Source organism: Nomascus leucogenys, chromosome 9, assembly GCF_006542625.1.
Source record: "Nomascus leucogenys isolate Asia chromosome 9, Asia_NLE_v1, whole genome shotgun sequence".
NCBI lineage: Eukaryota > Metazoa > Chordata > Mammalia > Primates > Hylobatidae > Nomascus > Nomascus leucogenys.
This window is the reverse complement of record NC_044389.1, coordinates 96,673,607-96,688,226: the sequence shown is the minus strand read 5'-3', so window position 1 is coordinate 96,688,226 and position 14,620 is coordinate 96,673,607. Positions and strand designations below refer to the sequence as shown.

General features: G+C 39.5%; 1 protein-coding gene across 2 annotated transcripts in view; it reads right to left on the bottom strand.

The window, feature by feature from the left end:
• Nucleotides 1–14,620, bottom strand: part of NSUN6 (NOP2/Sun RNA methyltransferase 6) — a 97,506-nt gene that overhangs the window by 71,989 nt on the left and 10,897 nt on the right. The gene's annotated exons all lie outside the window — the stretch shown is intronic.

The window sequence follows — 14,620 nt, the reverse complement described above, 5'->3', positions numbered from 1 at the left end:
TCTAAAGTGGTAAATTGTTGCAAGGTAAATTATGAATAATTTAAACAAGACAGGAAAAGAAGATAAGTCTTTTTTCCTTCCTTTGCTGGCCAACCTTTTTGAGTCTTTTCCAATTTCTCACATTCTATTCATTTCTTAGACCACTAAAATCTGTATTACTTCTAACACTCAGGGTTCCAAAGATCAGGGACCCAATGTGATCAGCCCTAAATAAAAACTCTTAACACTGAGTCTCTAATAAGCTTTCTTGGATGTGCTGTCACAATTCATTGCTGGGGGAGTTAGGTGCATCCTGTCTTCAATTCCATGATCGCCAATTCATCAAATCTTACTAAGTTTTCAGCTTCATACCTACTCCTTCCTGGTCCCAAACATTCTCATTGCTCATTCTTTGCCTACTTCTTAGATGCTCTCCCCACCAAGTTCCAAAAGATGCGACCATCTCTACTCACCTTGCATTCTATCCCTTGGCAATCTCATGATTTCAATAATCACTCACAAAAACAATCCATAAATTCTAATGTTTAGCCTTTCTAGTATTTTTTTTTTTTTGAGACCAAGTCTGTCTCTGTCGCCTAAGCTGGAGTACAGTCGCACAATCTTGGCTCACTGCAACCTCTGCCATCTGGGTTAAAGCAATTCTAGTGCCTCAGCCTCCTGAGTAACTGGGATTACAGGTGCCTGCCACCACACCTGGCTAACTTGTGTATTTTTAGTAGCGACGGGGTTTCACCATGTTGGCCAGGTGGGTCTCGAACTCCTGACCTTAGGTGATCCAGCAGCCTCAGCCTCTCAAAGTGCTGGGATTATAGGCATGAGCCACCATGCCCAGCTTAGACTCTTAATTGATATTTCTAATTACCTATGGACAGCTATATAGAGATGTCTCACAGTTACTTCAAACTCAACAAGTCCTAAACAATGTTAGTTTTCCCTCATCCATTCCTCCACTCCTTGGCAGGATCCCAAATCTTTTCATCCTGTTTCCAATCTTGAATGAGGCGTCATTATCTGCCCAGATAACTAAACTAGATGCCTCAATGTTACGGTCTGGATGTGTCCCCCAATATTCATGTGCTGGCAACTTAATCCCTAGTGCAACAGTGTTGGAATATGAGGCCTACTGGGAGCTGGTTACACCATGAGTGCTCTGCCCTCGTGAATGAATTCATGCTATAATAAAAAGGGCTTGCAGCAGTGAGTTTGCTTTCTCTTGCCCTTGTGCCCTCTACCATGTACAGATGTAGCAAGAAAGCCCTCACCAGATGCAACTGCCTCGATCTTGGACTTCCCATCCTCCAACACTACAAAAAATAAATTTATGTTCTTTATAAATTACCATCTCAGGTATTCTGCTATAGCAGCACAAAATAAACTAAGACACTCAGCATCATCTTAAAGTTCTAAGCCTTGACATTGATTGATTTAGGAATCAAGCTACCTTCTAGTTCTGATAGGTCTTGTGCGCCTATCTCCTGATGTCAGAAACATATCTCTTTGTGATGACTGAAATAGCTTCCTGCCTTTTACTACTGGTTTCAGATTTTCTCTATGTCTTTGGTGTTCTGCAGTTTCACTCTGAAGTATGTAGATATGAATCTACTTTTACTTTTGGCTTCAAGCTCACACTTCTTAAATTTTTCATCAATGACAGAAATTCATAGTCATTACATTTGTGATTATTGTCTTTCCCCCATTATTCATATTCTCTGTACCTGGGACTCATTAAAAATATAACTGCTGGTCAGGTGCAGTGGCTCAGGCCTGTAATCCCAGCACTTTTGGAGGCTGAGGCGGGTGGATCACCTGAGGTTGGGAGTTTGAGACCAGCCTGACCAACATGAAGAAACCCCATCTCTACTAAAAACACAAAATTACCCAGGCATGGTGGCACATGCCTGTAACCCCAGCTACTTGGAAGGCTGAGGCAGGAGAATCACTTGAACCCAGGAGATGGAGGTTGCAGTGAGCCAAGATGGTGCCATTGCACTCCAGCCTGGGTAACAAGAGCAAAACTCCATCTCAAAAAAAAAAAAAAAAAAAAAAGAAATATAAAGTGCTCTTTTTTTCATGACTCAATTTCATTTTCATATTTTTAATTTCTCTCTGCTGCATTCTAGGTATTTCCTAAGAGTCATCTCCTAATTCAAAAACTTTCTCATCAGTTGGCTCTAATCTGCTGTTTAATTCATTGTATGAGTTTTTAATTTTAATGATATTTTATTTTTAGAAATTTGTTTTCAATTCTACCTTTTTATCCTTAGGGTCTTTTATGTTCTATTCTTTCATTTTTAATCATTTTAAGAAAACTGTTTTGTCTACAGCCATACCACTCTGAACATGCCTGATCTCACCTGATCTTCGAAGAAAACTGTTTTTATAGTCTCTGCCAGAGAGGTCTGTTTGTTAAAAGTTCTGAGGGAAATCTAATCTTGCAGCTTGTTATATATGCTGATTCTTACTCATAGTGGTTTGATTCCTAGTGTAGCTTTTAACAATGCCAAGTGTTTGGCTTGGATTGAATGAGTGCTGCTCCAGAGTGGTGTCACTTAGGTTTTGCCAAGCACCAGGAATTGGCTTGGGACCAAATAGTTAATTTCCCAGTTTGCAGTTTCCAAGACAATTTAGGTTACAGCAATTGGCATTCCAGACCTTTATGACAGAGGGAACTTATGGCTGCGCATTCTCGGAAACACATTTTTCTCCAGCCTATATCCTAAGGCAAGAAAGACCTACTTTTAATTACTGCCTTGTACTGACTACTGGGTATTTCTCATCCTTAATATGAACACTTAATTGTTTAAACAAAAGACCCCAAATTTAAAAGACCACCTCCTTTCCCATACCTTCAACCCACCAATATTAGCTCACATGCTTGCTGTTCTCTTTTCAATCATTCTGCATTCCTAACCTCTAATATATCAACTACATTTTTAATCACTCAGCTACATCATTTTGTGGCCTACTATGTTCTTTTCTACTTAGCACTCCTCGGTGTATGTAGCAAAAACATCTTCATGTTATCTAATTCACCATACATATTATTGAAGCTAAAAAACTCTGAAATACTTTCCTAACTTTTCTCCAGGTTTGCAATTCACTTCTGAAAAAATTTCTGAAACTTTTGACTGTAAGTTGATGTAAGAAACACACTTGATAAAAGAACTTATTTCAAGTTTTTATATCATTTGAGAACTTGATATAAGAAACTACACATACGTGTCTGTGTGTGTGGTATCACACATAACATTTCATTAAATATTTTTACTATGTGCAATGCAATATATTATAAAACATCCCATTTATTTTTTAAAATATTCATTGAAAACATCAAATTGATTTCACAAGTTACTAAAGGGTCATGATCTCCAAGCAGTTTGGAAGACGACTACCACTATTAGATTTCTAAAATACACATCTAATCATTACTAATAAAAAAAAATTTTATTTTTTTTTTGAGATGGAGTCTCGCTCTGTCTCCCAGGCTGGAGTGCAGTCGCGCCATCTCGACTCGCTGCAAGCTCCACCTCCCGGGTTCACGCCATTCTCCTGCCTCAGCCTCCTGAGTAGCTGAGACTACAGGTACCCGCCACCACGCCCGGCTAATTTTTTGTATTTTTAGTAGAGACAGGGTTTCATCATGGTCTCGATCTCCTGACCTCGTGATCTGCCCACCTCGGCCTCCCAAAGTGCTGGGATTACAGGCGTGAGCCACCGCACCTGACAATAAAAATTCTTTAGCTTCTAAAGTCTATGAAAAAAAAATTCCTTAGTACAAAAAAAATCTTCATATTTCACACCTGCCTCTCCCAACTTCTTCAGTTTCATCTTTCACCCATGCCCCAACTCTGAAGACAAAGAGCCAAACCTGATCGCTTTTATTAGGAGCCACCATATTTTCACGCATTCATGTCTTTCCTCAGGCCTTCTCTCTGCCTAGCATAACCTTGCCCACCTTAACAGCCCTTCGGCCTAATTTCTCCTCACCTTCAAGGCTCAAATGAAATAATATCTGCTTAGAGAAAATATTTAACAATTTCTTTGTACTCAGTTCTTCCTATTTTATGCTCCAATAGCATTTAATTTATACTTCTACTGCAACTATCATAACAGTCTGACTTGTACCAAAGTCTCCTGACTTTGTAGAACTATGTCTCATTCATCTTTGTAGCACCATCACATCTCACATATAGCACAAATTCAAAAACATGTTTTGTGAAAGTGAAATCTGTAGTGTTAGATTTTATGAAAATAACATGGAGGGGAAAGGATGAATTCTGGAACAGAGAACTGTGCAGAAAAAAAGTTAACATAGTAGGCCTAATCTGGTATCTTTGAAAAGCCTGCTTACAAGGCTGGCCCTTGACTGACATCTGGGAACTGAGATTTCAGGAGGTTTACTTATTAACTGGTAAGAGTGGCTCACTGTGCCTGAATTATTGAACAAACTATGATTTATGGTAAATACCAGCTTTCCTTCTGAGAATCTGGAATGTGGGTATGTACCAGGCAGTGGGAATCTACATCATGAGCCCTGAATAGGAATCCTGGCAGTGAGTCTAATGTGGTCACGGCTCATCATCACTGGGGGACTTCCTGTGGGAGTCCTGTGTGACTCCCCCGGAAGAGGACTCTGGAAGCTTGTGATGGTTTTCCCTTTGCTGATTGTGCTTCATATTCTTTCACTGTAACGAATCATAGCCGTAAGTACAATTACGTGCTGAATTCCCTACGTCCTCTTAGAGAATCATAGAACCAAGGAGTGGTCTTGGGGATCCACTGACACCAGGGCTGACAATATAAAAACGTAGTATGTCATATGCAAGTATCAATATTTAAGTCAGCTTTGCTGAAAGGGAGTTTTTACTAGGAAAAAATAAAAGAGGAAACGTAAAAGTTGGTGCAGGGCCATAAAACATGCTAAAAGCTTGATTTTTATTGAAATGTTCCCAAATAGAGTGCACCAACAACATTAAAGAAAGATTACATTCCAATAGTTTAGTAATATAGGTTGGAGAAAAAAACTATAAATACACCTAGATTAAGAGAAAAGTATTAGAACAGCTAAAAAATGAAGTAGCTAAGGAATTAAAAACAGATTATGGGAATGTCCTGTTAAGGAATCTAAAAGCATATATTTTTATCTATTTGGTATTTTAACTGCACATATTCACAACCCTACACATACTAACAACCCTACACCAAACGGAAGGTGATGGATGAAACTGTGAAACAGCACATGATATTGCCGCATGCCAAATACTTCTTTGCAGCAGGACTGCCACCTTTATTTAATCAGTAGTCTTTGTGCAACAGCATCTCTTCAATATTCTATTGCAATAACCCTATTCACATATATATATGAATATACGAATATATATACATATATATGAATATACGAATATATATATATATATATATATATACAGACACATACACACACACATACACAAACACACACAGAAACTGAAATCTTACAGTGCTTGTTATGGATGGAATGTTTGTGTCCCCAAAATTCACATGCTGAAACCCGAACTCAACGTGATGGTATTTGGAGAAGTCATTGGGGGGTAATTAGTTATGAGGATAGAATGCTAATAAATGGGATCAGTGCCTTTTTAAGAGACCAAAGAGCTACTACCCACTTTCTTTCTGCAATGTGAGAACACAGTAAGAAATCAACTATATGCATCGCAGAAGAGGGCCCTCACCAGAACCTAAGCATACTGGCACCTGTCTTGGATTTCCAGCCTCCAGAACCGTGAGAAACAATCTAAGACAGTACTAACACGAGTGGCAAGGCGACTACAAAAGATGGAAATCAGCTGGGCACAGTGGCTCATGCCTGTAATTCCAGCACTTTAGGAGGCCGAGGCAGGCAGATTACCTGAGGTCAGGAGTTCGAGATCAGCCTGGCCAACACAGTGAAACCCTATCTCTACTAAAAATACAAAAATTAGCTCAGTGTGGTAGCAGGCACCTGTAATTCCAGCTACTCAGGAGGCTGAGGCAGGATAATCACTTGAACATGGAGGTGGAAGTTGCAGTGAGCAGAGATCATGCCATTGCACTCTAGTCTGGGCAACAAGATCAAGACTCCACCTTGTGGGGGAAAAAGATGGAAATCGAGTAGGCTGAAAGAGAAGACAAATCCAGTCTCATCTGGATTTCAAGAGATTTATGCTGTTGAATCACGTATTCAATTGTGAAAGAAAGGAAGAAAATTAATTTTCTGGCCTGCTTGAACTATTTTGAGACTTATCAAAAAGGGAGGAGCATTAATTGAGAGAATACAGAAATTCCTTAAAATTACAAATTGATTTTTGGTCTAAAAAGTTCTACTGATCCAAACCTACTTTTAGAAAACGCTGGTTGGGATGTTTTAAAGGTTCCTATATCAAGAGAAGTCTGCCATTCAGTTTTCTCCTAAAGTCATTAAATTACCAGACAAAAATCTTCTTCCAAAAATTACAATATATTTCACCAGTACATGAAATCTCATTTTAAGTAAACTGAAGAAACCAAAATTTTATTTTAAATTTCATTTGAAATTTTATTTTACATCTCATTTTAAGTAAACTGAAGAAACCAGTAATTCAGTGATGCATTACTTTTAAAATTGTTTACTGTATATAAAGTTTAAGTGATGCATTTATATTTTAAATAATTGTGATATTGAGCTTCTACTAAAAAAATCAGAGGAAGAAAACTCCTTTTTCTAAATCCCATGGAAATGAAAAGGGGGGACGGGGAGAATAAAAATCTGAGGAGAAAATTCCATTTGCAATAAAACTAAGAAACAGCTATAATCCCGACGATGAGAAATAATTGGGTGACAGTGAAATCTGAGCCAAACCTAGTTTCTCAGCATGGTGTGGAGTCTCTGAAAAGGAGAGGCTCCTGGAGGCTTAATCAAACATTTATTACTTAGGACCAGGACCACAGGCTTAGTGGAAAAAAAAATCAGAAACTAGGAACGTCTTACCAGTATCCTGTCCAGAGGAGACAAATCTGAAAGAAGAAATGGATTGTCAGAAACGGCATAACCAGAAAATCTGTTATTTTCTCTAACAAACCTGGATCAACTGCCTAAAAGCAGCCCAGGAAAGAGAAAAGAAATAGCAACCAACTTTCCTGCTCCTGACTTGTTATCTAAGCAGAGATTAAATAAAAAAGAAAGACTTCCCCACCCTCTGGAAAAAAGGTATGAGCTAAAGCCTTCACAGAGAGCCTCCGCTCTGCTCACCAGGACTAGAGATGAACCAGCAGAGATTTGCAGTACTTCCGAGAAAACATATCTGACTAGTCCCATAGGCATGCTCTTTCCCTCATTTTGGATCGTTCTTGAGCAAACTGCAAATGAGGATGTAATTGTTTCCATTCAACGCATGATAAGCAGAAATAATTCATTTTGCATTCATTGGTGGCACACACACACACAAAAAGCAGAAGGTAGATTTTAAAAATGTAAACCAAAGGAAAAATATTTCAAGTACCTCTGTATTTTCAGAGAAATTAAAGGAAAAACCTCAAAAAAGGGATAAAAGAACAAAGACAAAAGTAAACTAGCAGCTAAGAAAATAAAGACCAATAAAACTTAGGAATAAGGATTTACAAGCAGAGAGAGGTAATGCATCCCTATGACTAGATGGTATTTTGAATCCCCATTTTAGAGATAAGAAAAGCAAAGCACAGACAAGATAAAACTTATCTCCTATACTATTGACAAGACAGCCACTTTGAAAAAGAGCCCGTGACCAAGACACGCCTAACAACAAATGGGCCGGGCGCGGTGGCTCACGCCTATAATCCCAGCACTTTGGGATGCTGAGGAGGGTGGATCACGAGGTCAGCAGATTGAGACCATTCTGGCTAAAAAAATACAAAAAAAAATTACCCGGGCATGGTGGCAGGCGCCTGTAGTCCCAGCTACTAGGGAGGCCGAGGCAGGAGAATGGCGTAGACCCAAGAGGCAGAGCTTGCAGTGAGAGCTCCTGCCACTGAACTCCAGCCTGGGAGACAGGGAGACTGTGTCTCAACTCTGCCTCAAAAACAAACAAACAAACAAACAAACGAAAAAAAAGAAGGAATGCAGAAGAAAAAGATCAGTGAATTGAGTTGAAGAATATGTTAACAGAAAAAAAAATGTTAAAGTAACAGGCTTGAGACTGCGGTTCTTAGAAAGGCTTGCTTGAGAGGCTGGGTCTTGGCTAGCTAAGCAGCTAGAAACTGGAATGAGAAACAGTTCCCAGCGGTGACATAAAACCTTCCCAAATGATAAATAAGAGTGGCTCACAATTCCTAAACTCTGTACAAGCAAGGTACAAACACATGTCTACTCGGAGCACCTGCTTTCCTTTTGGGAGTCTGGGGATTTTGGCACATGCAGGGGGTGCCTATGTGACCAGCCCAATAAAACCCTTGGGCACCAAGTCTCTGATGAGCTTTTCTGCTAGACAGCTATTTCACATGTCACAATTAGGTGCTGGAGGAATTAAGCACGTCCTATGGGACTTCACTGAGACAGCTTGTGTTTGGTTTCTTCCAAACTTCACCCCATGCCTCTTTTCCCTTGCTGGTTTTGCTTTTGTATGCTTTCATGTAATAAACCTTAGCCATTAGTGTGACTGCATGCTAGGTTCTGTGAGTCTTAGCCAGTCACTAAACCTGAGGGCTGTCTTGGGAATCCCTGATGCAGGTAGTATCAGTGCCAGAAACGCAGCACACAAAGTCTTGCTGCGTTTATAACAGAGAATACAGAAAATGTAAGAAAAAAAATTCAAAGAAATAATGGAAGATGAATAACTGAAAAGCTACACTGTGTCTCATTAAAAGCTAAGAGGAAACAGGCTGAGCGTCATGGTTCACACCTGTAATCCCAGCACTTTGGGAGGCCAAGGTGGGTGGATCACCTTAGTTCAGGAGATCTAAGACCAGCCTGGCCAACATAGTAAAACTCCATCTCTACTAAAAATACAAAAATCAGCCAGGTATGGTGGTGGGCACCTGTAATCCCAGCTACTTGGGAGGCTGAGGCAGGAGAATCACTTGAACCCCGGAGACAGGGGTTGCAGTGAGCCGAGATGGCACCACTGCACTCCAGCCTGGGCAACAGAGTGAGACTCTGTCTCGGGGAAAAAAAAAAAAAAAAAAAAAAAAAAGACGAAGAAGAACTAAGAGGAAATAATCAAAATCAAGCACTACACTGGCCAAATGTCTAAAGCTCAGTAAGTAAGAATTCCACAGGTCTCCAAGCACAAAACAAGGTACTTTTAGAAGGAGGAAGAGTTTTTGGTGGGCCTTGGATTCCTTCACAATAACATTTGGTACCACAGGTTATAAAAACAATGTCTACAAAGTGCTAAGGGAAATACTACGTGCCCTGAACAACCAGACTCAGCTAACTTGTTATATAAACATAAAGGCAACAGGCAGACATTCTCAATCAAGAAAGTAATGCAGTACATAAGAGGCAACCTTCGGGAAAGGGCAGGGGGTGCGGGAGATCTGCTAAGTGACTGTACTCACCAACAAAGACATTAATAAAGATAAGAAATGAGAAATAAACTGTGCCATAAGGACTGAAAGCAAGCACTTCATCCATGTGAATTATACGTGGGAAATAACAATGTTATAAAGCTTGACAAAGTTAAAAAAAAAAAAAAAACTAGCTGGGCATGGTGGCTGGCACTTATAATCCTAGCACTTTGGGAGGCCGAGGAGGGTGGATCACTTGCGCTCGGGAGTTCGAGACCAGCCTGGGCAACACGGTGAGACCCCATCTCAAAAACAAAACAAAACAAACAAAACAAAAAACAGTAAATACAAACTAGGTGGTAGGAATTTTAGGGAAATTTTAACTCCAGGAACCTCCTCATTTCTCACAGTGGAAAGTCAAAAGAGACTTCATGCGCTGGGCACAGTGGCTTACGCCAGTAATCCCAGCACTTTGGGAGGGTGAGGCAGGCAGATCACAAGGTCAGGAGTTCGAGACCAGCCTGGCCAATATGGTGAAACCCAGTGTCTACCAAAAATACAAAATTTAGTCGGGCGTGGTGGCACACGCCTGTAGTCCCAGCTACTTGGGAGGCTGAGGCAGGAGAACTGCTTGAACCTGGGAGGCGGAGGATGCAATGAACCAAGGTCACATCACTGCACTCCAGCCTGGCAAACAGACCGAGACTCCATCTCAAAAAAATAAAAATAATTAAAAAAAAAAATACTTAATAAAAATCAGGAGTTAAAAAAACAAACAAAAAGGAATTGACTTTTTTTTTTTTTTTTTTTTGAGATAGAGTTTCAGTCTTGTCGTCCAGGCTCAAGTGCAATGGCACAATCTCAGCTCACTACAACCTCCACCTCCTGGGTTCAAGCAAGTCTCCTTCCTCAGCCTCCCAAGTAGCTGGGATTACAGGCATGCGCCACCACACCTGGCTAATTTTTGTATTTTTAGTAGAAACATGGTTTTACCATGTTGCTCAGGCTGGTCTCAAGCTCCTGATCTCAGGTGATCCACCCACCTAAGCCTCCTAAAGTGCTGGGATTACAGGCGTGAGCCACCACACCTGGCCTCTTTTCAGGAATGAAAGGTAGGTATGTGAATTTACAATCCTAAATAATTTTTTCAAGCTTCCCTGCAATAGCTCACCATATGTATTTTATACATTCACTTATGTCCTGATGAGTAGCCTAGATCACTACAAAGAACAGAATGAAAGGATGATTAAAGCCACGTAAAAGTAAGTATTGAAAATAATTTAAAGTTAAATCATCCATATATTTTAGAGACCTAAAATGGCGAGTATTGGCAAGAATGAAAGCATCAAAATCTCTCATATACTGCTGAAACATAAACTGGTAAAACTTTGTAGAGGGTAATCTGGTAATACGTCTTCAACTAAAATAAGCACAGACCTTTGAACTGGTTATTCTGTGTCATATCAGTTTGTTCTGCAGACATGCTTATGAAGTCCACAAATATTCACTCCAACACTTCTGCTAATAATGAAAAACAGGAAAAAACTAAATGTCTCTCAGTGGAGGACAGAAAATTTAAACTGAGCTAAATGATAAAATATACTGTTAATGTAGCCATTAAAAAGAATGAAAGTGTTATATAATCGTGAGACGATATCCATTATATATTTTTAAGCGAACATAAAAGCAAATTGCAGAACATTATAATCTTTCCTATTTTCTAAAAATGAGTACAAATGACTGTACATGTGCATTCATGTATGCAGATGTAAGCACAGAGACGGTCCAGAAAAAATCAAATTGGATGCTCAGAGAAACAAAACTGGGAGGTGGGACACGAGATGTAATGGATGATTACTTTTTTATTTATGTACAACTGTAGTTTTCACTTGCTTCTATAAAGAAAAACCTAACTGAACGATCTTTAGGATAACTAAATAAAACTAAAGAATAAAGAAGAAGTGTTTAACAGAATAAGAAATGGCCAAAGTTGGCTGGGTGAGGTGGCTCACGCCTGCAATCCCAGCACTTTGGGAGGCTGAGGTGGGTGGATCACCTGAGGTCACGAGTTTGAGACCAGCCTGCCCAACATGGAGAAACCCCGTCTACTAAAAATACAAAAAATTAGCTGGGCGTGGTGGCAGGCGCCTGTAATCTCAACTACTCGGGAGTATGAGGCAGGAGAATCACTCGAACCCGGGAGGCAGAGGTTGCAGTGAGCCAAGATTGTGCCACTGGACTCCAGCCTGGGTGACAGAGTGAGCCTCCGTCTCAAAACAAAAAAAAAGATGAAGAAGAACTAAGAGGAAATAATCAAAATCAAGCATTACACTGGCCAAATGTCTAAAATTCAATAAGTAAGAATCCCACAGATCTCCAAGCAGAAGACAAGGTACTGTTATAAGGAGGAAAAGTTTTTGGTGGGCCTTAGATTTCTTCACAATAACATTTGATGCCACAGGTTATAAAAACAATGTCTACAAAGTGCTAAGGGAAATACTATGTGGCCTGAAACAACCAGACTCAGCCAACTTGTTGTATAAACAAAAAGGCAACAGGCAGACATTCTCAAGTAAGAAAGTAACGCAGTACATAAGAGGCACACTTCGGGAAAGGGCAGGGGGTGCGGGAGATCTGCTAAGTGACTGTACTCACCAACAAAGACATTAACAAAGATAAGAAATGAGAAACTGTACTATAAAGACTGAAAGCAAGCACCACATCCATGTGAATTATACTTGGGAAATAACAATGTTATACAGCTTGACAATGTTAAAAAAAAAAAAAAAAAAAAAATGGCCAGGCATGGTGGCTGGTGCTTGTAATCCTAGCACTTTGGGAGGCCGAGGAGAGTGGATCACTTGAGCTCAGGAGTTTGAGACCAGCCTGGGCAACACAGTGAGACTTCATCCCCGCCAACAACAACAACAAAAAAAAACCAACAGTAAATACAAATTAGCTGGTAGGAATTTTGGGGAAAATTTAACTCCAGGAACCTCCTCATTTCTCATAATGGAAAGTCAAAAGAGACGTAATAGGCCGGGTGCGGTGGCTCATGCCTGTAATCCCAGCACTTTGGGAGGGTAAGGCAGGCAGATCATGAAGTCAGAAGTTCAAAACCAGCCTGGCCAACATGGTGAAACACAGTCTCTACTAAAAATACAGAAATTAAGCCAGGTGTGGTGGCATGCGCCTGTAGCCCCAGCTACTCAGGAGGCTGAAGCAGGAGAATTGCTTGAACCTGGAAGGCAGAGGTTGAAGTGAACCAAGGTCACATCACTGCACTCCAGCCTGGGTGACAGACTGAGACTCTGTCTCAAAAAAATAAAATCAAAAAAATTTAAAAAAAGATACTTAATAAAAATCAGGAATTAAAAAAACAAACAAAAAGGAATTGACTTATTCTTTTTTAGGAATGAAAGGTAGGTAGGTGAATTTACAATCCTAAATAATTTTTTCAGGCTTCCTTGCAATAGCTCACCATCTGTATTTATACCTTCACTCATGTTCTGATGAGTAGCCTAGATCACTACAAAGAAAAGAATGAAAGGATGATTAAGGCCACGTAAAAGTAAGTATTGAAAATTACTAAAGTTAAATCATCCAAATATTTTAGAGACCTAAAATAGCCAGTATTGGCAAGAATGGAAGTATCAAAATCTCTCATATACTGCTGAAACGTTAACTGGTAAAACTTTGTAGAGGGTAATCTGGTAATATGTCTCCAACTAAAATAAGCACAGACCTTTGAACTGGTTATTCTGTGTCATATCAGTTTGTTCTGCAGACATGCTTATACAAGTCTACAAATATTCACTCCAACACCTCTGGTAATAATGAAAAACAGGAAAAAACTAAATGTCTATCAAAGGAGGATAGAAAAATTTAAACCGAGCTAAATGATAAAATATACTGTTCATGCAGCCATTAAAAAGAATGAAATAGTGTTATATAATCGTGGAATGATATCCATCATACATTTTTAAGTGAACACAAAAGCAAATTGTAAAACATTATAATCTTTTTTTTTTTTTTTTTTTTTTTGAGACGGAGTCTCGCTCTGTTGCCAGGCTGGAGTGCAGTGGCACGATCTTGGCTCATTGCAACCTCCGCCTCCCGGGTTCAAGCGATTCTCCTGCCTCAGCCTCCCGAGTAGCTGGGACTACAGGCACGCGCCACCACGCCTGGCTAGTTTTTCTATTTTCAGTAGAGATGGGGTTTCACCGTGTTAGCCAGGATGGTCTAGATCTCTTGACCTCGTGATCTGCCCGCCTCGGCCTCCCAAAGTGCTGGGATTACAGGCGTGAGACACTGCGCCCGGCAATCTTTTCTATTTTCTAAAAATGAGTACAAATGATTACACATGTGCATTCATGTATGCAGCTACAAGCACAGAGATGGTCTAGAAAAAATCAAATTTGATGCTCAGAGAAACAAAATTGGGAGGTGGGACAGGAGATGTCACAGATGATTACTTTTACATTTATGTACAACTCTAATTTTTACTTGCTTCTGTAAAGAAAAACCTAACTGAACTCTATCTTCAGGGAAACTAAATAAAACTAAAGAATAAAGAAGAAGTGTTTAACAGAGTAAGAAATGGCCAAAGTTTGAACCTAAATAAGTACAATTTTGCATCCTCATAAGGAGTGTAGTAACCTCCAAAGATCTGTGATTATGGTCTATTATAGTAGCAACTAACTGGTCCAAAACTAAGAGATGACAGAAATCACAAGAGCAGTTTCCTGGTAGTACAAGAGATGTTTCTGGGATAATGGAAATGCTCTATCTTGACTGGGGTGGGTCTTGGCTGCACAGTTGTATATATTTGTCAAAACTCAACAAACTATACATTTAAGATCTCTTTGTTTCACTGTATCTAAATTTCACCTTTAAAAAACTGAATAGAAGATGAAAAACTTTAAAAATTAAACTAAATAGAATGAGCCTATACAAATCAACTTTAATTGCAAAAATACATTCTTATAGTAAAAAAAAAAAAAACGAAAATATTACACATGAAAATTTCCTTTTATTTCCCCCCTCTCTCCCAATCTAACTTCTTCAGAGTTAACCACTATTAAAAGTTGAGTATGTCACAGCTTCCAGACGTTTTTTTACATGTAAATAAATATACATAAAT